This window comes from Salmo salar, unplaced genomic scaffold (assembly GCF_965601325.2).
Source record: "Salmo salar unplaced genomic scaffold, fSalSal1 ptg000293l, whole genome shotgun sequence".
Lineage (NCBI taxonomy): Eukaryota > Metazoa > Chordata > Actinopteri > Salmoniformes > Salmonidae > Salmo > Salmo salar.
This window is the reverse complement of record NW_027675346.1, coordinates 208417-230000: the sequence shown is the minus strand read 5'-3', so window position 1 is coordinate 230000 and position 21584 is coordinate 208417. Positions and strand designations below refer to the sequence as shown.

The window sequence follows — 21584 nt, the reverse complement described above, 5'->3', positions numbered from 1 at the left end:
AAGGCAGTGTTGCTGATGAAATAGTGCAAGAGCACACCCTCGTGGACAAAATGCTTACAGCACCTGGTATTCCCAGGCGGTCTCCCATCCAAGTACTAACCAGGCCCGACCCTGCTTAGCTTCCGAGATCAGACGAGATCGGGCGTACCCAGGCTGGTATGGCCGTAAGCGAGAAACGAACTCTTGCTACAACATATATAGTCAAAGTGAGTGTGATAAACAGACATTGCATTTTCACCAATTAGATAAGCAGCTTGAACTTTGTGTCACTGAAAAAGTAGAAGAAATTACAAACACTGTTCCCATCACTTTTTAGCACAGGTAGTTGGATAAAATACAAACTTTATTTCCTTTCATCATTTGAACAGGGCAAAGGAGCACAAAGCACACACAAGCTGCATTCAGCAACAATATTCTTGTTTGTCTTATAAATACAAGGCAGATGCTAATTGAAAACACAAGGAAATTTGATCCTATTAAAAAGGCAGGAAGCTGCATTTAGTCAATTCATCATTAAATGCTTACTACAAGGCAGTGTTGCTGATGAAATAGTGCAGGGGCACACCCTCGTGGACAAAATGCTTACAGCACCTGGTATTCCCAGGCGGTCTCCCATCCAAGTACTAACCAGGCCCGACCCTGCTTAGCTTCCGAGATCAGACGAGATCGGGCGTACCCAGGCTGGTATGGCCGTAAGCGAGAAACAATCTCTTGCTACAACATATATAGTCAAAGTGAATCTGATAAAACAGACATTTAGTCAATTCATCATTAAATGCTTAATACAAGGCAGTGTTGCTGATGAAATAGTGCAAGAGCACACCCTCGTGGACAAAATGCTTACAGCACCTGGTATTCCCAGGCGGTCTCCCATCCAAGTACTAACCAGGCCCGACCCTGCTTAGCTTCCGAGATCAGACGAGATCGGGCGTACCCAGGCTGGTATGGCCGTAAGCGAGAAACGAACTCTTGCTACAACATATATAGTCAAAGTGAGTGTGATAAACAGACATTGCATTTTCACCAATTAGATAAGCAGCTTGAACTTTGTGTCACTGAAAAAGTAGAAGAAATTACAAACACTGTTCCCATCACTTTTTAGCACAGGTAGTTGGATAAAATACAAACTTTATTTCCTTTCATCATTTGAACAGGGCAAAGGAGCACAAAGCACACACAAGCTGCATTCAGCAACAATATTCTTGTTTGTCTTATAAATACAAGGCAGATGCTAATTGAAAACACAAGGAAATTTGATCCTATTAAAAAGGCAGGAAGCTGCATTTAGTCAATTCATCATTAAATGCTTACTACAAGGCAGTGTTGCTGATGAAATAGTGCAGGGGCACACCCTCGTGGACAAAATGCTTACAGCACCTGGTATTCCCAGGCGGTCTCCCATCCAAGTACTAACCAGGCCCGACCCTGCTTAGCTTCCGAGATCAGACGAGATCGGGCGTACCCAGGCTGGTATGGCCGTAAGCGAGAAACAATCTCTTGCTACAACATATATAGTCAAAGTGAATCTGATAAAACAGACATTTAGTCAATTCATCATTAAATGCTTAATACAAGGCAGTGTTGCTGATGAAATAGTGCAAGAGCACACCCTCGTGGACAAAATGCTTACAGCACCTGGTATTCCCAGGCGGTCTCCCATCCAAGTACTAACCAGGCCCGACCCTGCTTAGCTTCCGAGATCAGACGAGATCGGGCGTACCCAGGCTGGTATGGCCGTAAGCGAGAAACGAACTCTTGCTACAACATATATAGTCAAAGTGAGTGTGATAAACAGACATTGCATTTTCACCAATTAGATAAGCAGCTTGAACTTTGTGTCACTGAAAAAGTAGAAGAAATTACAAACACTGTTCCCATCACTTTTTAGCACAGGTAGTTGGATAAAATACAAACTTTATTTCCTTTCATCATTTGAACAGGGCAAAGGAGCACAAAGCACACACAAGCTGCATTCAGCAACAATATTCTTGTTTGTCTTATAAATACAAGGCAGATGCTAATTGAAAACACAAGGAAATTTGATCCTATTAAAAAGGCAGGAAGCTGCATTTAGTCAATTCATCATTAAATGCTTACTACAAGGCAGTGTTGCTGATGAAATAGTGCAGGGGCACACCCTCGTGGACGAAATGCTTACAGCACCTGGTATTCCCAGGCGGTCTCCCATCCAAGTACTAAGCAGGCCCGACCCTGCTTAGCTTCCGAGATCAGACGAGATCGGGCGTACCCAGGCTGGTATGGCCGTAAGCGAGAAACAATCTCTTGCTACAACATATATAGTCAAAGTGAATCTGATAAAACAGACATTTAGTCAATTCATCATTAAATGTTTAATACAAGGCAGTGTTGCTGATGAAATAGTGCAAGAGCACACCCTCGTGGACAAAATGCTTACAGCACCTGGTATTCCCAGGCGGTCTCCCATCCAAGTACTAACCAGGCCCGACCCTGCTTAGCTTCCGAGATCAGACGAGATCGGGCGTACCCAGGCTGGTATGGCCGTAAGTGAGAAACAATCTCTTGCTACAACATATATAGTCAAAGTGAGTGTGATAAACAGACATTGCATTTTCACCAATTAGATAAGCAGCTTGAACTTTGTGTCACTGAAAAAGTAGAAGAAATTACAAACACTGTTCCCATCACTTTTTAGCACAGGTAGTTGGATAAAATACAAACTTTATTTCCTTTCATCATTTGAACAGGGCAAAGGAGCACAAAGCACACACAAGCTGCATTCAGCAACAATATTCTTGTTTGTCTTATAAATACAAGGCAGATGCTAATTGAAAACACAAGGAAATTTGATCCTATTAAAAAGGCAGGAAGCTGCATTTAGTCAATTCATCATTAAATGCTTACTACAAGGCAGTGTTGCTGATGAAATAGTGCAGGGGCACACCCTCGTGGACAAAATGCTTACAGCACCTGGTATTCCCAGGCGGTCTCCCATCCAAGTACTAACCAGGCCCGACCCTGCTTAGCTTCCGAGATCAGACGAGATCGGGCGTACCCAGGCTGGTATGGCCGTAAGCGAGAAACAATCTCTTGCTACAACATATATAGTCAAAGTGAATCTGATAAAACAGACATTTAGTCAATTCATCATTAAATGCTTAATACAAGGCAGTGTTGCTGATGAAATAGTGCAAGAGCACACCCTCGTGGACAAAATGCTTACAGCACCTGGTATTCCCAGGCGGTCTCCCATCCAAGTACTAACCAGGCCCGACCCTGCTTAGCTTCCGAGATCAGACGAGATCGGGCGTACCCAGGCTGGTATGGCCGTAAGCGAGAAACAAACTCTTGCTACAACATATATAGTCAAAGTGAGTGTGATAAACAGACATTGCATTTTCACCAATTAGATAAGCAGCTTGAACTTTGTGTCACTGAAAAAGTAGAAGAAATTACAAACACTGTTCCCATCACTTTTTAGCACAGGTAGTTGGATAAAATACAAACTTTATTTCCTTTCATCATTTGAACAGGGCAAAGGAGCACAAAGCACACACAAGCTGCATTCAGCAACAATATTCTTGTTTGTCTTATAAATACAAGGCAGATGCTAATTGAAAACACAAGGAAATTTGATCCTATTAAAAAGGCAGGAAGCTGCATTTAGTCAATTCATCATTAAATGCTTACTACAAGGCAGTGTTGCTGATGAAATAGTGCAGGGGCACACCCTCGTGGACAAAATGCTTACAGCACCTGGTATTCCCAGGCGGTCTCCCATCCAAGTACTAACCAGGCCCGACCCTGCTTAGCTTCCGAGATCAGACGAGATCGGGCGTACCCAGGCTGGTATGGCCGTAAGCGAGAAACAATCTCTTGCTACAACATATATAGTCAAAGTGAATCTGATAAAACAGACATTTAGTCAATTCATCATTAAATGCTTAATACAAGGCAGTGTTGCTGATGAAATAGTGCAAGAGCACACCCTCGTGGACAAAATGCTTACAGCACCTGGTATTCCCAGGCGGTCTCCCATCCAAGTACTAACCAAGCCCGACCCTGCTTAGCTTCCGAGATCAGACGAGATCGGGCGTACCCAGGCTGGTATGGCCGTAAGCGAGAAACAAACTCTTGCTACAACATATATAGTCAAAGTGAGTGTGATAAACAGACATTGCATTTTCACCAATTAGATAAGCAGCTTGAACTTTGTGTCACTGAAAAAGTAGAAGAAATTACAAACACTGTTCCCATCACTTTTTAGCACAGGTAGTTGGATAAAAAACAAACTTTATTTCCTTTCATCATTTGAACAGGGCAAAGGAGCACAAAGCACACACAAGCTGCATTCAGCAACAATATTCTTGTTTGTCTTATAAATACAAGGCAGATGCTAATTGAAAACACAAGGAAATTTGATCCTATTAAAAAGGCAGGAAGCTGCATTTAGTCAATTCATCATTAAATGCTTACTACAAGGCAGTGTTGCTGATGAAATAGTGCAGGGGCACACCCTCGTGGACAAAATGCTTACAGCACCTGGTATTCCCAGGCGGTCTCCCATCCAAGTACTAACCAGGCCCGACCCTGCTTAGCTTCCGAGATCAGACGAGATCGGGCGTACCCAGGCTGGTATGGCCGTAAGCGAGAAACAATCTCTTGCTACAACATATATAGTCAAAGTGAATCTGATAAAACAGACATTTAGTCAATTCATCATTAAATGCTTAATACAAGGCAGTGTTGCTGATGAAATAGTGCAAGAGCACACCCTCGTGGACAAAATGCTTACAGCACCTGGTATTCCCAGGCGGTCTCCCATCCAAGTACTAACCAGGCCCGACCCTGCTTAGCTTCCGAGATCAGACGAGATCGGGCGTACCCAGGCTGGTATGGCCGTAAGCGAGAAACGAACTCTTGCTACAACATATATAGTCAAAGTGAGTGTGATAAACAGACATTGCATTTTCACCAATTAGATAAGCAGCTTGAACTTTGTGTCACTGAAAAAGTAGAAGAAATTACAAACACTGTTCCCATCACTTTTTAGCACAGGTAGTTGGATAAAATACAAACTTTATTTCCTTTCATCATTTGAACAGGGCAAAGGAGCACAAAGCACACACAAGCTGCATTCAGCAACAATATTCTTGTTTGTCTTATAAATACAAGGCAGATGCTAATTGAAAACACAAGGAAATTTGATCCTATTAAAAAGGCAGGAAGCTGCATTTAGTCAATTCATCATTAAATGCTTACTACAAGGCAGTGTTGCTGATGAAATAGTGCAGGGGCACACCCTCGTGGACAAAATGCTTACAGCACCTGGTATTCCCAGGCGGTCTCCCATCCAAGTACTAACCAGGCCCGACCCTGCTTAGCTTCCGAGATCAGACGAGATCGGGCGTACCCAGGCTGGTATGGCCGTAAGCGAGAAACAATCTCTTGCTACAACATATATAGTCAAAGTGAATCTGATAAAACAGACATTTAGTCAATTCATCATTAAATGCTTAATACAAGGCAGTGTTGCTGATGAAAAAGTGCAAGAGCACACCCTCGTGGACAAAATGCTTACAGCACCTGGTATTCCCAGGCGGTCTCCCATCCAAGTACTAACCAGGCCCGACCCTGCTTAGCTTCCGAGATCAGACGAGATCGGGCGTACCCAGGCTGGTATGGCCGTAAGCGAGAAACGAACTCTTGCTACAACATATATAGTCAAAGTGAGTGTGATAAACAGACATTGCATTTTCACCAATTAGATAAGCAGCTTGAACTTTGTGTCACTGAAAAAGTAGAAGAAATTACAAACACTGTTCCCATCACTTTTTAGCACAGGTAGTTGGATAAAATACAAACTTTATTTCCTTTCATCATTTGAACAGGGCAAAGGAGCACAAAGCACACACAAGCTGCATTCAGCAACAATATTCTTGTTTGTCTTATAAATACAAGGCAGATGCTAATTGAAAACACAAGGAAATTTGATCCTATTAAAAAGGCAGGAAGCTGCATTTAGTCAATTCATCATTAAATGCTTACTACAAGGCAGTGTTGCTGATGAAATAGTGCAGGGGCACACCCTCGTGGACAAAATGCTTACAGCACCTGGTATTCCCAGGCGGTCTCCCATCCAAGTACTAACCAGGCCCGACCCTGCTTAGCTTCCGAGATCAGACGAGATCGGGCGTACCCAGGCTGGTATGGCCGTAAGCAAGAAACAATCTCTTGCTACAACATATATAGTCAAAGTGAATCTGATAAAACAGACATTTAGTCAATTCATCATTAAATGCTTAATACAAGGCAGTGTTGCTGATGAAATAGTGCAAGAGCACACCCTCGTGGACAAAATGCTTACAGCACCTGGTATTCCCAGGCGGTCTCCCATCCAAGTACTAACCAGGCCCGACCCTGCTTAGCTTCCGAGATCAGACGAGATCGGGCGTACCCAGGCTGGTATTGCCGTAAGCGAGAAACGATCTCTTGCTACAACATATATAGTCAAAGTGAGTGTGATAAACAGACATTGCATTTTCACCAATTAGATAAGCAGCTTGAACTTTGTGTCACTGAAAAAGTAGAAGAAATTACAAACACTGTTCCCATCACTTTTTAGCACAGGTAGTTGGATAAAATACAAACTTTATTTCCTTTCATCATTTGAACAGGGCAAAGGAGCACAAAGCACACACAAGCTGCATTCAGCAACAATATTCTTGTTTGTCTTATAAATACAAGGCAGATGCTAATTGAAAACACAAGGAAATTTGATCCTATTAAAAAGGCAGGAAGCTGCATTTAGTCAATTCATCATTAAATGCTTACTACAAGGCAGTGTTGCTGATGAAATAGTGCAGGGGCACACCCTCGTGGACAAAATGCTTACAGCACCTGGTATTCCGAGGCGGTCTCCCATCCAAGTACTAACCAGGCCCGACCCTGCTTAGCTTCCGAGATCAGACGAGATCGGGCGTACCCAGGCTGGTATGGCCGTAAGCGAGAAACAATCTCTTGCTACAACATATATAGTCAAAGTGAGTCTGATAAAACAGACATTTAGTCAATTCATCATTAAATGCTTAATACAAGGCAGTGTTGCTGATGAAATAGTGCAAGAGCACACCCTCGTGGACAAAATGCTTACAGCACCTGGTATTCCCAGGCGGTCTCCCATCCAAGTACTAACCAGGCCCGACCCTGCTTAGCTTCCGAGATCAGACAAGATCGGGCGTACCCAGGCTGGTATGGCCGTAAGCGAGAAACAATCTCTTGCTACAACATATATAGTCAAAGTGAGTGTGATAAACAGACATTGCATTTTCACCAATTAGATAAGCAGCTTGAACTTTGTGTCACTGAAAAAGTAGAAGAAATTACAAACACTGTTCCCATCACTTTTTACCACAGGTAGTTGGATAAAATACAAACTTTATTTCCTTTCATCATTTGAACAGGGCAAAGGAGCACAAAGCACACACAAGCTGCATTCAGCAACAATATTCTTGTTTGTCTTATAAATACAAGGCAGATGCTAATTGAAAACACAAGGAAATTTGATCCTATTAAAAAGGCAGGAAGCTGCATTTAGTCAATTCATCATTAAATGCTTACTACAAGGCAGTGTTGCTGATGAAATAGTGCAGGGGCACACCCTCGTGGACAAAATGCTTACAGCACCTGGTATTCCCAGGCGGTCTCCCATTCAAGTACTAACCAGGCCCGACCCTGCTTAGCTTCCGAGATCAGACGAGATCGGGCGTACCCAGGCTGGTATGGCCGTAAGCGAGAAACAATCTCTTGCTACAACATATATAGTCAAAGTGAATCTGATAAAACAGACATTTAGTCAATTCATCATTAAATGCTTAATACAAGGCAGTGTTGCTGATGAAATAGTGCAAGAGCACACCCTCGTGGACAAAATGCTTACAGCACCTGGTATTCCCAGGCGGTCTCCCATCCAAGTACTAACCAGGCCCGACCCTGCTTAGCTTCCGAGATCAGACGAGATCGGGCGTACCCAGGCTGGTATGGCCGTAAGCGAGAAACGAACTCTTGCTACAACATATATAGTCAAAGTGAGTGTGATAAACAGACATTGCATTTTCACCAATTAGATAAGCAGCTTGAACTTTGTGTCACTGAAAAAGTAGAAGAAATTACAAACACTGTTCCCATCACTTTTTAGCACAGGTAGTTGGATAAAATACAAACTTTATTTCCTTTCATCATTTGAACAGTGCAAAGGAGCACAAAGCACACACAAGCTGCATTCAGCAACAATATTCTTGTTTGTCTTATAAATACAAGGCAGATGCTAATTGAAAACACAAGGAAATTTGATCCTATTAAAAAGGCAGGAAGCTGCATTTAGTCAATTCATCATTAAATGCTTACTACAAGGCAGTGTTGCTGATGAAATAGTGCAGGGGCACACCCTCGTGGACAAAATGCTTACAGCACCTGGTATTCCCAGGCGGTCTCCCATCCAAGTACTAACCAGGCCCGACCCTGCTTAGCTTCCGAGATCAGACGAGATCGGGCGTACCCAGGCTGGTATGGCCGTAAGCGAGAAACAATCTCTTGCTACAACATATATAGTCAAAGTGAATCTGATAAAACAGACATTTAGTCAATTCATCATTAAATGCTTAATACAAGGCAGTGTTGCTGATGAAATAGTGCAAGAGCACACCCTCGTGGACAAAATGCTTACAGCACCTGGTATTCCCAGGCGGTCTCCCATCCAAGTACTAACCAGGCCCGACCCTGCTTAGCTTCCGAGATCAGACGAGATCGGGCGTACCCAGGCTGGTATGGCCGTAAGCGAGAAACGAACTCTTGCTACAACATATATAGTCAAAGTGAGTGTGATAAACAGACATTGCATTTTCACCAATTAGATAAGCAGCTTGAACTTTGTGTCACTGAAAAAGTAGAAGAAATTACAAACACTGTTCCCATCACTTTTTAGCACAGGTAGTTGGATAAAATACAAACTTTATTTCCTTTCATCATTTGAACAGTGCAAAGGAGCACAAAGCACACACAAGCTGCATTCAGCAACAATATTCTTGTTTGTCTTATAAATACAAGGCAGATGCTAATTGAAAACACAAGGAAATTTGATCCTATTAAAAAGGCAGGAAGCTGCATTTAGTCAATTCATCATTAAATGCTTACTACAAGGCAGTGTTGCTGATGAAATAGTGCAGGGGCACACCCTCGTGGACAAAATGCTTACAGCACCTGGTATTCCCAGGCGGTCTCCCATCCAAGTACTAACCAGGACCGACCCTGCTTAGCTTCCGAGATCAGACGAGATCGGGCGTACCCAGGCTGGTATGGCCGTAAGCGAGAAACAATCTCTTGCTACAACATATATAGTCAAAGTGAATCTGATAAAACAGACATTTAGTCAATTCATCATTAAATGCTTAATACAAGGCAGTGTTGCTGATGAAATAGTGCAAGAGCACACCCTCGTGGACAAAATGCTTACAGCACCTGGTATTCCCAGGCGGTCTCCCATCCAAGTACTAACCAGGCCCGACCCTGCTTAGCTTCCGAGATCAGACGAGATCGGGCGTACCCAGGCTGGTATGGCCGTAAGCGAGAAACGAACTCTTGCTACAACATATATAGTCAAAGTGAGTGTGATAAACAGACATTGCATTTTCACCAATTAGATAAGCAGCTTGAACTTTGTGTCACTGAAAAAGTAGAAGAAATTACAAACACTGTTCCCATCACTTTTTAGCACAGGTAGTTGGATAAAATACAAACTTTATTTCCTTTCATCATTTGAACAGGGCAAAGGAGCACAAAGCACACACAAGCTGCATTCAGCAACAATATTCTTGTTTGTCTTATAAATACAAGGCAGATGCTAATTGAAAACACAAGGAAATTTGATCCTATTAAAAAGGCAGGAAGCTGCATTTAGTCAATTCATCATTAAATGCTTACTACAAGGCAGTGTTGCTGATGAAATAGTGCAGGGGCACACCCTCGTGGACAAAATGCTTACAGCACCTGGTATTCCCAGGCGGTCTCCCATCCAAGTACTAACCAGGCCCGACCCTGCTTAGCTTCCGAGATCAGACGAGATCGGGCGTACCCAGGCTGGTATGGCCGTAAGCAAGAAACAATCTCTTGCTACAACATATATAGTCAAAGTGAATCTGATAAAACAGACATTTAGTCAATTCATCATTAAATGCTTAATACAAGGCAGTGTTGCTGATGAAATAGTGCAAGAGCACACCCTCGTGGACAAAATGCTTACAGCACCTGGTATTCCCAGGCGGTCTCCCATCCAAGTACTAACCAGGCCCGACCCTGCTTAGCTTCCGAGATCAGACGAGATCGGGCGTACCCAGGCTGGTATGGCCGTAAGCGAGAAACGATCTCTTGCTACAACATATATAGTCAAAGTGAGTGTGATAAACAGACATTGCATTTTCACCAATTAGATAAGCAGCTTGAACTTTGTGTCACTGAAAAAGTAGAAGAAATTACAAACACTGTTCCCATCACTTTTTAGCACAGGTAGTTGGATAAAATACAAACTTTATTTCCTTTCATCATTTGAACAGGGCAAAGGAGCACAAAGCACACACAAGCTGCATTCAGCAACAATATTCTTGTTTGTCTTATAAATACAAGGCAGATGCTAATTGAAAACACAAGGAAATTTGATCCTATTAAAAAGGCAGGAAGCTGCATTTAGTCAATTCATCATTAAATGCTTACTACAAGGCAGTGTTGCTGATGAAATAGTGCAGGGGCACACCCTCGTGGACAAAATGCTTACAGCACCTGGTATTCCCAGGCGGTCTCCCATCCAAGTACTAACCAGGCCCGACCCTGCTTAGCTTCCGAGATCAGACGAGATCGGGCGTACCCAGGCTGGTATGGCCGTAAGCGAGAAACAATCTCTTGCTACAACATATATAGTCAAAGTGAATCTGATAAAACAGACATTTAGTCAATTCATCATTAAATGCTTAATACAAGGCAGTGTTGCTGATGAAAAAGTGCAAGAGCACACCCTCGTGGACAAAATGCTTACAGCACCTGGTATTCCCAGGCGGTCTCCCATCCAAGTACTAACCAGGCCCGACCCTGCTTAGCTTCCGAGATCAGACGAGATCGGGCGTACCCAGGCTGGTATGGCCGTAAGCGAGAAACGAACTCTTGCTACAACATATATAGTCAAAGTGAGTGTGATAAACAGACATTGCATTTTCACCAATTAGATAAGCAGCTTGAACTTTGTGTCACTGAAAAAGTAGAAGAAATTACAAACACTGTTCCCATCACTTTTTAGCACAGGTAGTTGGATAAAATACAAACTTTATTTCCTTTCATCATTTGAACAGGGCAAAGGAGCACAAAGCACACACAAGCTGCATTCAGCAACAATATTCTTGTTTGTCTTATAAATACAAGGCAGATGCTAATTGAAAACACAAGGAAATTTGATCCTATTAAAAAGGCAGGAAGCTGCATTTAGTCAATTCATCATTAAATGCTTACTACAAGGCAGTGTTGCTGATGAAATAGTGCAGGGGCACACCCTCGTGGACAAAATGCTTACAGCACCTGGTATTCCCAGGCGGTCTCCCATCCAAGTACTAACCAGGCCCGACCCTGCTTAGCTTCCGAGATCAGACGAGATCGGGCGTACCCAGGCTGGTATGGCCGTAAGCGAGAAACAATCTCTTGCTACAACATATATAGTCAAAGTGAATCTGATAAAACAGACATTTAGTCAATTCATCATTAAATGCTTAATACAAGGCAGTGTTGCTGATGAAATAGTGCAAGAGCACACCCTCGTGGACAAAATGCTTACAGCACCTGGTATTCCCAGGCGGTCTCCCATCCAAGTACTAACCAGGCCCGACCCTGCTTAGCTTCCGAGATCAGACGAGATCGGGCGTACCCAGGCTGGTATTGCCGTAAGCGAGAAACGATCTCTTGCTACAACATATATAGTCAAAGTGAGTGTGATAAACAGACATTGCATTTTCACCAATTAGATAAGCAGCTTGAACTTTGTGTCACTGAAAAAGTAGAAGAAATTACAAACACTGTTCCCATCACTTTTTAGCACAGGTAGTTGGATAAAATACAAACTTTATTTCCTTTCATCATTTGAACAGGGCAAAGGAGCACAAAGCACACACAAGCTGCATTCAGCAACAATATTCTTGTTTGTCTTATAAATACAAGGCAGATGCTAATTGAAAACACAAGGAAATTTGATCCTATTAAAAAGGCAGGAAGCTGCATTTAGTCAATTCATCATTAAATGCTTACTACAAGGCAGTGTTGCTGATGAAATAGTGCAGGGGCACACCCTCGTGGACAAAATGCTTACAGCACCTGGTATTCCGAGGCGGTCTCCCATCCAAGTACTAACCAGGCCCGACCCTGCTTAGCTTCCGAGATCAGACGAGATCGGGCGTACCCAGGCTGGTATGGCCGTAAGCGAGAAACAATCTCTTGCTACAACATATATAGTCAAAGTGAGTCTGATAAAACAGACATTTAGTCAATTCATCATTAAATGCTTAATACAAGGCAGTGTTGCTGATGAAATAGTGCAAGAGCACACCCTCGTGGACAAAATGCTTACAGCACCTGGTATTCCCAGGCGGTCTCCCATCCAAGTACTAACCAGGCCCGACCCTGCTTAGCTTCCGAGATCAGACAAGATCGGGCGTACCCAGGCTGGTATGGCCGTAAGCGAGAAACAATCTCTTGCTACAACATATATAGTCAAAGTGAGTGTGATAAACAGACATTGCATTTTCACCAATTAGATAAGCAGCTTGAACTTTGTGTCACTGAAAAAGTAGAAGAAATTACAAACACTGTTCCCATCACTTTTTACCACAGGTAGTTGGATAAAATACAAACTTTATTTCCTTTCATCATTTGAACAGGGCAAAGGAGCACAAAGCACACACAAGCTGCATTCAGCAACAATATTCTTGTTTGTCTTATAAATACAAGGCAGATGCTAATTGAAAACACAAGGAAATTTGATCCTATTAAAAAGGCAGGAAGCTGCATTTAGTCAATTCATCATTAAATGCTTACTACAAGGCAGTGTTGCTGATGAAATAGTGCAGGGGCACACCCTCGTGGACAAAATGCTTACAGCACCTGGTATTCCCAGGCGGTCTCCCATTCAAGTACTAACCAGGCCCGACCCTGCTTAGCTTCCGAGATCAGACGAGATCGGGCGTACCCAGGCTGGTATGGCCGTAAGCGAGAAACAATCTCTTGCTACAACATATATAGTCAAAGTGAATCTGATAAAACAGACATTTAGTCAATTCATCATTAAATGCTTAATACAAGGCAGTGTTGCTGATGAAATAGTGCAAGAGCACACCCTCGTGGACAAAATGCTTACAGCACCTGGTATTCCCAGGCGGTCTCCCATCCAAGTACTAACCAGGCCCGACCCTGCTTAGCTTCCGAGATCAGACGAGATCGGGCGTACCCAGGCTGGTATGGCCGTAAGCGAGAAACGAACTCTTGCTACAACATATATAGTCAAAGTGAGTGTGATAAACAGACATTGCATTTTCACCAATTAGATAAGCAGCTTGAACTTTGTGTCACTGAAAAAGTAGAAGAAATTACAAACACTGTTCCCATCACTTTTTAGCACAGGTAGTTGGATAAAATACAAACTTTATTTCCTTTCATCATTTGAACAGTGCAAAGGAGCACAAAGCACACACAAGCTGCATTCAGCAACAATATTCTTGTTTGTCTTATAAATACAAGGCAGATGCTAATTGAAAACACAAGGAAATTTGATCCTATTAAAAAGGCAGGAAGCTGCATTTAGTCAATTCATCATTAAATGCTTACTACAAGGCAGTGTTGCTGATGAAATAGTGCAGGGGCACACCCTCGTGGACAAAATGCTTACAGCACCTGGTATTCCCAGGCGGTCTCCCATCCAAGTACTAACCAGGCCCGACCCTGCTTAGCTTCCGAGATCAGACGAGATCGGGCGTACCCAGGCTGGTATGGCCGTAAGCGAGAAACAATCTCTTGCTACAACATATATAGTCAAAGTGAATCTGATAAAACAGACATTTAGTCAATTCATCATTAAATGCTTAATACAAGGCAGTGTTGCTGATGAAATAGTGCAAGAGCACACCCTCGTGGACAAAATGCTTACAGCACCTGGTATTCCCAGGCGGTCTCCCATCCAAGTACTAACCAGGCCCGACCCTGCTTAGCTTCCGAGATCAGACGAGATCGGGCGTACCCAGGCTGGTATGGCCGTAAGCGAGAAACGAACTCTTGCTACAACATATATAGTCAAAGTGAGTGTGATAAACAGACATTGCATTTTCACCAATTAGATAAGCAGCTTGAACTTTGTGTCACTGAAAAAGTAGAAGAAATTACAAACACTGTTCCCATCACTTTTTAGCACAGGTAGTTGGATAAAATACAAACTTTATTTCCTTTCATCATTTGAACAGTGCAAAGGAGCACAAAGCACACACAAGCTGCATTCAGCAACAATATTCTTGTTTGTCTTATAAATACAAGGCAGATGCTAATTGAAAACACAAGGAAATTTGATCCTATTAAAAAGGCAGGAAGCTGCATTTAGTCAATTCATCATTAAATGCTTACTACAAGGCAGTGTTGCTGATGAAATAGTGCAGGGGCACACCCTCGTGGACAAAATGCTTACAGCACCTGGTATTCCCAGGCGGTCTCCCATCCAAGTACTAACCAGGACCGACCCTGCTTAGCTTCCGAGATCAGACGAGATCGGGCGTACCCAGGCTGGTATGGCCGTAAGCGAGAAACAATCTCTTGCTACAACATATATAGTCAAAGTGAATCTGATAAAACAGACATTTAGTCAATTCATCATTAAATGCTTAATACAAGGCAGTGTTGCTGATGAAATAGTGCAAGAGCACACCCTCGTGGACAAAATGCTTACAGCACCTGGTATTCCCAGGCGGTCTCCCATCCAAGTACTAACCAGGCCCGACCCTGCTTAGCTTCCGAGATCAGACGAGATCGGGCGTACCCAGGCTGGTATGGCCGTAAGCGAGAAACGAACTCTTGCTACAACATATATAGTCAAAGTGAGTGTGATAAACAGACATTGCATTTTCACCAATTAGATAAGCAGCTTGAACTTTGTGTCACTGAAAAAGTAGAAGAAATTACAAACACTGTTCCCATCACTTTTTAGCACAGGTAGTTGGATAAAATACAAACTTTATTTCCTTTCATCATTTGAACAGGGCAAAGGAGCACAAAGCACACACAAGCTGCATTCAGCAACAATATTCTTGTTTGTCTTATAAATACAAGGCAGATGCTAATTGAAAACACAAGGAAATTTGATCCTATTAAAAAGGCAGGAAGCTGCATTTAGTCAATTCATCATTAAATGCTTACTACAAGGCAGTGTTGCTGATGAAATAGTGCAGGGGCACACCCTCGTGGACAAAATGCTTACAGCACCTGGTATTCCCAGGCGGTCTCCCATCCAAGTACTAACCAGGCCCGACCCTGCTTAGCTTCCGAGATCAGACGAGATCGGGCGTACCCAGGCTGGTATGGCCGTAAGCAAGAAACAATCTCTTGCTACAACATATATAGTCAAAGTGAATCTGATAAAACAGACATTTAGTCAATTCATCATTAAATGCTTAATACAAGGCAGTGTTGCTGATGAAATAGTGCAAGAGCACACCCTCGTGGACAAAATGCTTACAGCACCTGGTATTCCCAGGCGGTCTCCCATCCAAGTACTAACCAGGCCCGACCCTGCTTAGCTTCCGAGATCAGACGAGATCGGGCGTACCCAGGCTGGTATGGCCGTAAGCGAGAAACGATCTCTTGCTACAACATATATAGTCAAAGTGAGTGTGATAAACAGACATTGCATTTTCACCAATTAGATAAGCAGCTTGAACTTTGTGTCACTGAAAAAGTAGAAGAAATTACAAACACTGTTCCCATCACTTTTTAGCACAGGTAGTTGGATAAAATACAAACTTTATTTCCTTTCATCATTTGAACAGGGCAAAGGAGCACAAAGCACACACAAGCTGCATTCAGCAACAATATTCTTGTTTGTCTTATAAATACAAGGCAGATGCTAATTGAAAACACAAGGAAATTTGATCCTATTAAAAAGGCAGGAAGCTGCATTTAGTCAATTCATCATTAAATGCTTACTACAAGGCAGTGTTGCTGATGAAATAGTGCAGGGGCACACCCTCGTGGACAAAATGCTTACAGCACCTGGTATTCCCAGGCGGTCTCCCATCCAAGTACTAACCAGGCCCGACCCTGCTTAGCTTCCGAGATCAGACGAGATCGGGCGTACCCAGGCTGGTATGGCCGTAAGCGAGAAACAATCTCTTGCTACAACATATATAGTCAAAGTGAGTCTGATAAAACAGACATTTAGTCAATTCATCATTAAATGCTTAATACAAGGCAGTGTTGCTGATGAAATAGTGCAAGAGCACACCCTCGTGGACAAAATGCTTACAGCACCTGGTATTCCCAGGCGGTCTCCCATCCAAGTACTAACCAGGCCCGACCCTGCTTAGCTTCCGAGATCAGACAAGATCGGGCGTACCCAGGCTGGTATGGCCGTAAGCGAGAAACAATCTCTTGCTACAACATATATAGTCAAAGTGAGTGTGATAAACAGACATTGCATTTTCACCAATTAGATAAGCAGCTTGAACTTTGTGTCACTGAAAAAGTAGAAGAAATTACAAACACTGTTCCCATCACTTTTTAGCACAGGTAGTTGGATAAAATACAAACTTTATTTCCTTTCATCATTTGAACAGGGCAAAGGAGCACAAAGCACACACAAGCTGCATTCAGCAACAATATTCTTGTTTGTCTTATAAATACAAGGCAGATGCTAATTGAAAACACAAGGAAATTTGATCCTATTAAAAAGGCAGGAAGCTGCATTTAGTCAATTCATCATTAAATGCTTACTACAAGGCAGTGTTGCTGATGAAATAGTGCAGGGGCACACCCTCGTGGACAAAATGCTTACAGCACCTGGTATTCCCAGGCGGTCTCCCATCCAAGTACTAACCAGGCCCGACCCTGCTTAGCTTCCAAGATCAGACGAGATCGGGCGTACCCAGGCTGGTATGGCCGTAAGCGAGAAACAATCTCTTGCTACAACATATATAGTCAAAGTGAATCTGATAAAACAGACATTTAGTCAATTCATCATTAAATGCTTAATACAAGGCAGTGTTGCTGATGAAATAGTGCAAGAGCACACCCTCGTGGACAAAATGCTTACAGCACCTGGTATTCCCAGGCGGTCTCCCATCCAAGTACTAACCAGGCCCGACCCTGCTTAGCTTCCGAGATCAGACGAGATCGGGCGTACCCAGGCTGGTATGGCCGTAAGCGAGAAACGAACTCTTGCTACAACATATATAGTCAAAGTGAGTGTGATAAACAGACATTGCATTTTCACCAATTAGATAAGCAGCTTGAACTTTGTGTCACTGAAAAAGTAGAAGAAATTACAAACACTGTTCCCATCACTTTTTAGCACAGGTAGTTGGATAAAATACAAACTTTATTTCCTTTCATCATTTGAACAGTGCAAAGGAGCACAAAGCACACACAAGCTGCATTCAGCAACAATATTCTTGTTTGTCTTATAAATACAAGGCAGATGCTAATTGAAAACACAAGGAAATTTGATCCTATTAAAAAGGCAGGAAGCTGCATTTAGTCAATTCATCATTAAATGCTTACTACAAGGCAGTGTTGCTGATGAAATAGTGCAGGGGCACACCCTCGTGGACAAAATGCTTACAGCACCTGGTATTCCCAGGCGGTCTCCCATCCAAGTACTAACCAGGCCCGACCCTGCTTAGCTTCCGAGATCAGACGAGATCGGGCGTACCCAGGCTGGTATGGCCGTAAGCGAGAAACAATCTCTTGCTACAACATATATAGTCAAAGTGAGTCTGATAAAACAGACATTTAGTCAATTCATCATTAAATGCTTAATACAAGGCAGTGTTGCTGATGAAATAGTGCAAGAGCACACCCTCGTGGACAAAATGCTTACAGCACCTGGTATTCCCAGGCGGTCTCCCATCCAAGTACTAACCAGGCCCGACCCTGCTTAGCTTCCGAGATCAGACGAGATCGGGCGTACCCAGGCTGGTATGGCCGTAAGCGAGAAACAATCTCTTGCTACAACATATATAGTCAAAGTGAGTGTGATAAACAGACATTGCATTTTCACCAATTAGATAAGCAGCTTGAACTTTGTGTCACTGAAAAAGTAGAAGAAATTACAAACACTGTTCCCATCACTTTTTACCACAGGTAGTTGGATAAAATACAAACTTTATTTCCTTTCATCATTTGAACAGGGCAAAGGAGCACAAAGCACACACAAGCTGCATTCAGCAACAATATTCTTGTTTGTCTTATAAATACAAGGCAGATGCTAATTGAAAACACAAGGAAATTTGATCCTATTAAAAAGGCAGGAAGCTGCATTTAGTCAATTCATCATTAAATGCTTACTACAAGGCAGTGTTGCTGATGAAATAGTGCAGGGGCACACCCTCGTGGACAAAATGCTTACAGCACCTGGTATTCCCAGGCGGTCTCCCATCCAAGTACTAACCAGGCCCGACCCTGCTTAGCTTCCGAGATCAGACGAGATCGGGCGTACCCAGGCTGGTATGGCCGTAAGCGAGAAACAATCTCTTGCTACAACATATATAGTCAAAGTGAGTGTGATAAACAGACATTGCATTTTCACCAATTAGATAAGCAGCTTGAACTTTGTGTCACTGAAAAAGTAGAAGAAATTACAAACACTGTTCCCATCACTTTTTACCACAGGTAGTTGGATAAAATACAAACTTTATTTCCTTTCATCATTTGAACAGGGCAAAGGAGCACAAAGCACACACAAGCTGCATTCAGCAACAATATTCTTGTTTGTCTTATAAATACAAGGCAGATGCTAATTGAAAACACAAGGAAATTTGATCCTATTAAAAAGGCAGGAAGCTGCATTTAGTCAATTCATCATTAAATGCTTACTACAAGGCAGTGTTGCTGATGAAATAGTGCAGGGGCACACCCTCGTGGACAAAATGCTTACAGCACCTGGTATTCCCAGGCGGTCTCCCATCCAAGTACTAACCAGGCCCGACCCTGCTTAGCTTCCGAGATCAGACGAGATCGGGCGTACCCAGGCTGGTATGGCCGTAAGCGAGAAACAATCTCTTGCTACAACATATATAGTCAAAGTGAGTGTGATAAACAGACATTGCATTTTCACCAATTAGATAAGCAGCTTGAACTTTGTGTCACTGAAAAAGTAGAAGAAATTACAAACACTGTTCCCATCACTTTTTAGCACAGGTAGTTGGATAAAATACAAACTTTATTTCCTTTCATCATTTGAACAGGGCAAAGGAGCACAAAGCACACACAAGCTGCATTCAGCAACAATATTCTTGTTTGTCTTATAAATACAAGGCAGATGCTAATTGAAAACACAAGGAAATTTGATCCTATTAAAAAGGCAGGAAGCTGCATTTAGTCAATTCATCATTAAATGCTTACTACAAGGCAGTGTTGCTGATGAAATAGTGCAGGGGCACACCCTCGTGGACAAAATGCTTACAGCACCTGGTATTCCCAGGCGGTCTCCCATCCAAGTACTAACCAGGCCCGACCCTGCTTAGCTTCCGAGATCAGACGAGATCGGGCGTACCCAGGCTGGTATGGCCGTAAGCTAGAAACAATCTCTTGCTACAACATATATAGTCAAAGTGAATCTGATAAAACAGACATTTAGTCAATTCATCATTAAATGCTTAATACAAGGCAGTGTTGCTGATGAAATAGTGCAAGAGCACACCCTCGTGGACAAAATGCTTACAGCACCTGGTATTCCCAGGCGGTCTCCCATCCAAGTACTAACCAGGCCCGACCCTGCTTAGCTTCCGAGATCAGACGAGATCGGGCGTACCCAGGCTGGTATGGCCGTAAGCGAGATACAATCTCTTGCTACAACATATATAGTCAAAGTGAGTCTGATAAAACAGACATTTAGTCAATTCATCATTAAATGCTTAATACAAGGCAGTGTTGCTGATGAAATAGTGCAAGAGCACACCCTCGTGGACAAAATGCTTACAGCACCTGGTATTCCCAGGCGGTCTCCCATCCAAGTACTAACCAGGCCCGACCCTGCTTAGCTTCCGAGATCAGACGAGATCGGGCGTACCCAGGCTGGTATGGCCGTAAGCGAGATACAATCTCTTGCTACAACATATATAGTCAAAGTGAGTCTGATAAAACAGACATTTAGTCAATTCATCATTAAATGCTTAATACAAGGCAGTGTTGCTGATGAAATAGTGCAGGGGCACACCCTCGTGGACAAAATGCTTACCGCACCTGGTATTCCCAGGCGGTCTCCCATCCAAGTACTAACCAGGCCCGACCCTGCTTAGCTTCCGAGATCAGACGAGATCGGGCGTACCCAGGCTGGTATGGCCGTAAGCGAGAAACAATCTCTTGCTACAACATATATAGTCAAAGTGAGTGTGATAAACAGACATTGCATTTTCACCAATTAGATAAGCAGCTTGAACTTTGTGTCACTGAAAAAGTAGAAGAAATTACAAACACTGTTCCCATCACTTTTTAGCACAGGTAGTTGGATAAAATACAAACTTTATTTCCTTTCATCATTTGAACAGGGCAAAGGAGCACAAAGCACACACAAGCTGCATTCAGCAACAATATTCTTGTTTGTCTTATAAATACAAGGCAGATGCTAATTGAAAACACAAGGAAATTTGATCCTATTAAAAAGGCAGGAAGCTGCATTTAGTCAATTCATCCTTAAATGCTTACTACAAGGCAGTGTTGCTGATGAAATAGTGCAGGGGCACACCCTCGTGGACAAAATGCTTACAGCACCTGGTATTCCCAGGCGGTCTCCCATCCAAGTACTAACCAGGCCCGACCCTGCTTAGCTTCCGAGATCAGACGAGATCGGGCGTACCCAGGCTGGTATGGCCGTAAGCGAGAAACAATCTCTTGCTACAACATATATAGTCAAAGTGAGTCTGATAAAACAGACATTTAGTCAATTCATCATTAAATGCTTAATACAAGGCAGTGTTGCTGATGAAATAGTGCAAGAGCACACCCTCGTGGACAAAATGCTTACAGCACCTGGTATTCCCAGGCGGTCTCCCATCCAAGTACTAACCAGGCCCGACCCTGCTTAGCTTCCGAGATCAGACGAGATCGGGCGTACCCAGGCTGGTATGGCCGTAAGCGAGAAACAATCTCTTGCTACAACATATATAGTCAAAGTGAGTGTGATAAACAGACATTGCATTTTCACCAATTAGATAAGCAGCTTGAACTTTGTGTCACTGAAAAAGTAGAAGAAATTACAAACACTGTTCCCATCACTTTTTAGCACAGGTAGTTGGATAAAATACAAACTTTATTTCCTTTCATCATTT

At 42.9% G+C, this 21584-nt stretch overlaps 55 non-coding genes across 55 annotated transcripts; all 55 read right to left on the bottom strand.

The window, feature by feature from the left end:
• Window positions 1-51: 51 nt before the first annotated feature.
• Window positions 52-170, bottom strand: LOC145868525 (5S ribosomal RNA). Its single transcript, XR_014384521.1, has one exon. It is a non-coding gene; the product is annotated as a 5S ribosomal RNA (ribosomal RNA).
• Window positions 171-579: 409 nt separating this feature from the next.
• LOC145868515 (5S ribosomal RNA) lies at window positions 580-698 on the bottom strand. The gene has a single exon (XR_014384511.1). It is a non-coding gene; the product is annotated as a 5S ribosomal RNA (ribosomal RNA).
• Window positions 699-837: 139 nt separating this feature from the next.
• Window positions 838-956, bottom strand: LOC145868504 (5S ribosomal RNA). Its single transcript, XR_014384500.1, has one exon. It is a non-coding gene; the product is annotated as a 5S ribosomal RNA (ribosomal RNA).
• A 409-nt stretch (window positions 957-1365) lies between these two features.
• LOC145868493 (5S ribosomal RNA) lies at window positions 1366-1484 on the bottom strand. Its single transcript, XR_014384489.1, has one exon. It is a non-coding gene; the product is annotated as a 5S ribosomal RNA (ribosomal RNA).
• A 139-nt stretch (window positions 1485-1623) lies between these two features.
• On the bottom strand, window positions 1624-1742 carry LOC145868484 (5S ribosomal RNA). The gene has a single exon (XR_014384480.1). It is a non-coding gene; the product is annotated as a 5S ribosomal RNA (ribosomal RNA).
• A 409-nt stretch (window positions 1743-2151) lies between these two features.
• Window positions 2152-2270, bottom strand: LOC145868032 (5S ribosomal RNA). The gene has a single exon (XR_014384026.1). It is a non-coding gene; the product is annotated as a 5S ribosomal RNA (ribosomal RNA).
• A 139-nt stretch (window positions 2271-2409) lies between these two features.
• LOC145875591 (5S ribosomal RNA) lies at window positions 2410-2528 on the bottom strand. The gene has a single exon (XR_014391235.1). It is a non-coding gene; the product is annotated as a 5S ribosomal RNA (ribosomal RNA).
• A 409-nt stretch (window positions 2529-2937) lies between these two features.
• LOC145868473 (5S ribosomal RNA) lies at window positions 2938-3056 on the bottom strand. Its single transcript, XR_014384469.1, has one exon. It is a non-coding gene; the product is annotated as a 5S ribosomal RNA (ribosomal RNA).
• A 139-nt stretch (window positions 3057-3195) lies between these two features.
• LOC145868462 (5S ribosomal RNA) lies at window positions 3196-3314 on the bottom strand. The gene has a single exon (XR_014384458.1). It is a non-coding gene; the product is annotated as a 5S ribosomal RNA (ribosomal RNA).
• Window positions 3315-3723: 409 nt separating this feature from the next.
• LOC145868450 (5S ribosomal RNA) lies at window positions 3724-3842 on the bottom strand. Its single transcript, XR_014384446.1, has one exon. It is a non-coding gene; the product is annotated as a 5S ribosomal RNA (ribosomal RNA).
• Window positions 3843-3981: 139 nt separating this feature from the next.
• Window positions 3982-4100, bottom strand: LOC145875451 (5S ribosomal RNA). Its single transcript, XR_014391087.1, has one exon. It is a non-coding gene; the product is annotated as a 5S ribosomal RNA (ribosomal RNA).
• A 409-nt stretch (window positions 4101-4509) lies between these two features.
• Window positions 4510-4628, bottom strand: LOC145868439 (5S ribosomal RNA). Its single transcript, XR_014384435.1, has one exon. It is a non-coding gene; the product is annotated as a 5S ribosomal RNA (ribosomal RNA).
• Window positions 4629-4767: 139 nt separating this feature from the next.
• Window positions 4768-4886, bottom strand: LOC145868428 (5S ribosomal RNA). Its single transcript, XR_014384424.1, has one exon. It is a non-coding gene; the product is annotated as a 5S ribosomal RNA (ribosomal RNA).
• A 409-nt stretch (window positions 4887-5295) lies between these two features.
• LOC145868417 (5S ribosomal RNA) lies at window positions 5296-5414 on the bottom strand. Its single transcript, XR_014384413.1, has one exon. It is a non-coding gene; the product is annotated as a 5S ribosomal RNA (ribosomal RNA).
• A 139-nt stretch (window positions 5415-5553) lies between these two features.
• Window positions 5554-5672, bottom strand: LOC145868406 (5S ribosomal RNA). Its single transcript, XR_014384402.1, has one exon. It is a non-coding gene; the product is annotated as a 5S ribosomal RNA (ribosomal RNA).
• Window positions 5673-6081: 409 nt separating this feature from the next.
• On the bottom strand, window positions 6082-6200 carry LOC145868395 (5S ribosomal RNA). Its single transcript, XR_014384391.1, has one exon. It is a non-coding gene; the product is annotated as a 5S ribosomal RNA (ribosomal RNA).
• A 139-nt stretch (window positions 6201-6339) lies between these two features.
• LOC145875444 (5S ribosomal RNA) lies at window positions 6340-6458 on the bottom strand. The gene has a single exon (XR_014391080.1). It is a non-coding gene; the product is annotated as a 5S ribosomal RNA (ribosomal RNA).
• A 409-nt stretch (window positions 6459-6867) lies between these two features.
• LOC145867711 (5S ribosomal RNA) lies at window positions 6868-6986 on the bottom strand. The gene has a single exon (XR_014383704.1). It is a non-coding gene; the product is annotated as a 5S ribosomal RNA (ribosomal RNA).
• Window positions 6987-7125: 139 nt separating this feature from the next.
• On the bottom strand, window positions 7126-7244 carry LOC145868275 (5S ribosomal RNA). The gene has a single exon (XR_014384270.1). It is a non-coding gene; the product is annotated as a 5S ribosomal RNA (ribosomal RNA).
• Window positions 7245-7653: 409 nt separating this feature from the next.
• Window positions 7654-7772, bottom strand: LOC145875052 (5S ribosomal RNA). Its single transcript, XR_014390686.1, has one exon. It is a non-coding gene; the product is annotated as a 5S ribosomal RNA (ribosomal RNA).
• Window positions 7773-7911: 139 nt separating this feature from the next.
• Window positions 7912-8030, bottom strand: LOC145868384 (5S ribosomal RNA). Its single transcript, XR_014384380.1, has one exon. It is a non-coding gene; the product is annotated as a 5S ribosomal RNA (ribosomal RNA).
• A 409-nt stretch (window positions 8031-8439) lies between these two features.
• On the bottom strand, window positions 8440-8558 carry LOC145868373 (5S ribosomal RNA). Its single transcript, XR_014384369.1, has one exon. It is a non-coding gene; the product is annotated as a 5S ribosomal RNA (ribosomal RNA).
• A 139-nt stretch (window positions 8559-8697) lies between these two features.
• Window positions 8698-8816, bottom strand: LOC145868362 (5S ribosomal RNA). Its single transcript, XR_014384358.1, has one exon. It is a non-coding gene; the product is annotated as a 5S ribosomal RNA (ribosomal RNA).
• Window positions 8817-9225: 409 nt separating this feature from the next.
• LOC145868011 (5S ribosomal RNA) lies at window positions 9226-9344 on the bottom strand. Its single transcript, XR_014384004.1, has one exon. It is a non-coding gene; the product is annotated as a 5S ribosomal RNA (ribosomal RNA).
• A 139-nt stretch (window positions 9345-9483) lies between these two features.
• Window positions 9484-9602, bottom strand: LOC145868351 (5S ribosomal RNA). Its single transcript, XR_014384347.1, has one exon. It is a non-coding gene; the product is annotated as a 5S ribosomal RNA (ribosomal RNA).
• A 409-nt stretch (window positions 9603-10011) lies between these two features.
• LOC145868339 (5S ribosomal RNA) lies at window positions 10012-10130 on the bottom strand. Its single transcript, XR_014384335.1, has one exon. It is a non-coding gene; the product is annotated as a 5S ribosomal RNA (ribosomal RNA).
• Window positions 10131-10269: 139 nt separating this feature from the next.
• Window positions 10270-10388, bottom strand: LOC145868328 (5S ribosomal RNA). Its single transcript, XR_014384324.1, has one exon. It is a non-coding gene; the product is annotated as a 5S ribosomal RNA (ribosomal RNA).
• A 409-nt stretch (window positions 10389-10797) lies between these two features.
• Window positions 10798-10916, bottom strand: LOC145868317 (5S ribosomal RNA). Its single transcript, XR_014384312.1, has one exon. It is a non-coding gene; the product is annotated as a 5S ribosomal RNA (ribosomal RNA).
• A 139-nt stretch (window positions 10917-11055) lies between these two features.
• LOC145868306 (5S ribosomal RNA) lies at window positions 11056-11174 on the bottom strand. Its single transcript, XR_014384301.1, has one exon. It is a non-coding gene; the product is annotated as a 5S ribosomal RNA (ribosomal RNA).
• A 409-nt stretch (window positions 11175-11583) lies between these two features.
• LOC145868295 (5S ribosomal RNA) lies at window positions 11584-11702 on the bottom strand. The gene has a single exon (XR_014384290.1). It is a non-coding gene; the product is annotated as a 5S ribosomal RNA (ribosomal RNA).
• A 139-nt stretch (window positions 11703-11841) lies between these two features.
• Window positions 11842-11960, bottom strand: LOC145875443 (5S ribosomal RNA). The gene has a single exon (XR_014391079.1). It is a non-coding gene; the product is annotated as a 5S ribosomal RNA (ribosomal RNA).
• Window positions 11961-12369: 409 nt separating this feature from the next.
• On the bottom strand, window positions 12370-12488 carry LOC145867710 (5S ribosomal RNA). The gene has a single exon (XR_014383703.1). It is a non-coding gene; the product is annotated as a 5S ribosomal RNA (ribosomal RNA).
• A 139-nt stretch (window positions 12489-12627) lies between these two features.
• LOC145868274 (5S ribosomal RNA) lies at window positions 12628-12746 on the bottom strand. The gene has a single exon (XR_014384269.1). It is a non-coding gene; the product is annotated as a 5S ribosomal RNA (ribosomal RNA).
• Window positions 12747-13155: 409 nt separating this feature from the next.
• LOC145875051 (5S ribosomal RNA) lies at window positions 13156-13274 on the bottom strand. Its single transcript, XR_014390685.1, has one exon. It is a non-coding gene; the product is annotated as a 5S ribosomal RNA (ribosomal RNA).
• A 139-nt stretch (window positions 13275-13413) lies between these two features.
• On the bottom strand, window positions 13414-13532 carry LOC145868284 (5S ribosomal RNA). Its single transcript, XR_014384279.1, has one exon. It is a non-coding gene; the product is annotated as a 5S ribosomal RNA (ribosomal RNA).
• A 409-nt stretch (window positions 13533-13941) lies between these two features.
• LOC145868273 (5S ribosomal RNA) lies at window positions 13942-14060 on the bottom strand. The gene has a single exon (XR_014384268.1). It is a non-coding gene; the product is annotated as a 5S ribosomal RNA (ribosomal RNA).
• A 139-nt stretch (window positions 14061-14199) lies between these two features.
• Window positions 14200-14318, bottom strand: LOC145868262 (5S ribosomal RNA). The gene has a single exon (XR_014384257.1). It is a non-coding gene; the product is annotated as a 5S ribosomal RNA (ribosomal RNA).
• A 409-nt stretch (window positions 14319-14727) lies between these two features.
• On the bottom strand, window positions 14728-14846 carry LOC145868010 (5S ribosomal RNA). The gene has a single exon (XR_014384003.1). It is a non-coding gene; the product is annotated as a 5S ribosomal RNA (ribosomal RNA).
• A 139-nt stretch (window positions 14847-14985) lies between these two features.
• Window positions 14986-15104, bottom strand: LOC145868251 (5S ribosomal RNA). Its single transcript, XR_014384246.1, has one exon. It is a non-coding gene; the product is annotated as a 5S ribosomal RNA (ribosomal RNA).
• A 409-nt stretch (window positions 15105-15513) lies between these two features.
• On the bottom strand, window positions 15514-15632 carry LOC145868242 (5S ribosomal RNA). Its single transcript, XR_014384236.1, has one exon. It is a non-coding gene; the product is annotated as a 5S ribosomal RNA (ribosomal RNA).
• A 139-nt stretch (window positions 15633-15771) lies between these two features.
• On the bottom strand, window positions 15772-15890 carry LOC145868230 (5S ribosomal RNA). Its single transcript, XR_014384224.1, has one exon. It is a non-coding gene; the product is annotated as a 5S ribosomal RNA (ribosomal RNA).
• A 409-nt stretch (window positions 15891-16299) lies between these two features.
• On the bottom strand, window positions 16300-16418 carry LOC145868219 (5S ribosomal RNA). The gene has a single exon (XR_014384213.1). It is a non-coding gene; the product is annotated as a 5S ribosomal RNA (ribosomal RNA).
• A 139-nt stretch (window positions 16419-16557) lies between these two features.
• LOC145868272 (5S ribosomal RNA) lies at window positions 16558-16676 on the bottom strand. The gene has a single exon (XR_014384267.1). It is a non-coding gene; the product is annotated as a 5S ribosomal RNA (ribosomal RNA).
• A 409-nt stretch (window positions 16677-17085) lies between these two features.
• LOC145867734 (5S ribosomal RNA) lies at window positions 17086-17204 on the bottom strand. The gene has a single exon (XR_014383727.1). It is a non-coding gene; the product is annotated as a 5S ribosomal RNA (ribosomal RNA).
• Window positions 17205-17343: 139 nt separating this feature from the next.
• Window positions 17344-17462, bottom strand: LOC145868208 (5S ribosomal RNA). Its single transcript, XR_014384202.1, has one exon. It is a non-coding gene; the product is annotated as a 5S ribosomal RNA (ribosomal RNA).
• Window positions 17463-17871: 409 nt separating this feature from the next.
• LOC145868197 (5S ribosomal RNA) lies at window positions 17872-17990 on the bottom strand. The gene has a single exon (XR_014384191.1). It is a non-coding gene; the product is annotated as a 5S ribosomal RNA (ribosomal RNA).
• A 139-nt stretch (window positions 17991-18129) lies between these two features.
• Window positions 18130-18248, bottom strand: LOC145868186 (5S ribosomal RNA). Its single transcript, XR_014384180.1, has one exon. It is a non-coding gene; the product is annotated as a 5S ribosomal RNA (ribosomal RNA).
• Window positions 18249-18657: 409 nt separating this feature from the next.
• On the bottom strand, window positions 18658-18776 carry LOC145868175 (5S ribosomal RNA). Its single transcript, XR_014384169.1, has one exon. It is a non-coding gene; the product is annotated as a 5S ribosomal RNA (ribosomal RNA).
• Window positions 18777-19185: 409 nt separating this feature from the next.
• LOC145868166 (5S ribosomal RNA) lies at window positions 19186-19304 on the bottom strand. The gene has a single exon (XR_014384160.1). It is a non-coding gene; the product is annotated as a 5S ribosomal RNA (ribosomal RNA).
• A 409-nt stretch (window positions 19305-19713) lies between these two features.
• On the bottom strand, window positions 19714-19832 carry LOC145868155 (5S ribosomal RNA). Its single transcript, XR_014384149.1, has one exon. It is a non-coding gene; the product is annotated as a 5S ribosomal RNA (ribosomal RNA).
• A 139-nt stretch (window positions 19833-19971) lies between these two features.
• Window positions 19972-20090, bottom strand: LOC145868144 (5S ribosomal RNA). The gene has a single exon (XR_014384138.1). It is a non-coding gene; the product is annotated as a 5S ribosomal RNA (ribosomal RNA).
• Window positions 20091-20229: 139 nt separating this feature from the next.
• On the bottom strand, window positions 20230-20348 carry LOC145868133 (5S ribosomal RNA). Its single transcript, XR_014384127.1, has one exon. It is a non-coding gene; the product is annotated as a 5S ribosomal RNA (ribosomal RNA).
• Window positions 20349-20487: 139 nt separating this feature from the next.
• On the bottom strand, window positions 20488-20606 carry LOC145868258 (5S ribosomal RNA). The gene has a single exon (XR_014384253.1). It is a non-coding gene; the product is annotated as a 5S ribosomal RNA (ribosomal RNA).
• A 409-nt stretch (window positions 20607-21015) lies between these two features.
• LOC145868121 (5S ribosomal RNA) lies at window positions 21016-21134 on the bottom strand. The gene has a single exon (XR_014384115.1). It is a non-coding gene; the product is annotated as a 5S ribosomal RNA (ribosomal RNA).
• A 139-nt stretch (window positions 21135-21273) lies between these two features.
• Window positions 21274-21392, bottom strand: LOC145868110 (5S ribosomal RNA). Its single transcript, XR_014384104.1, has one exon. It is a non-coding gene; the product is annotated as a 5S ribosomal RNA (ribosomal RNA).
• Window positions 21393-21584: the final 192 nt, after the last annotated feature.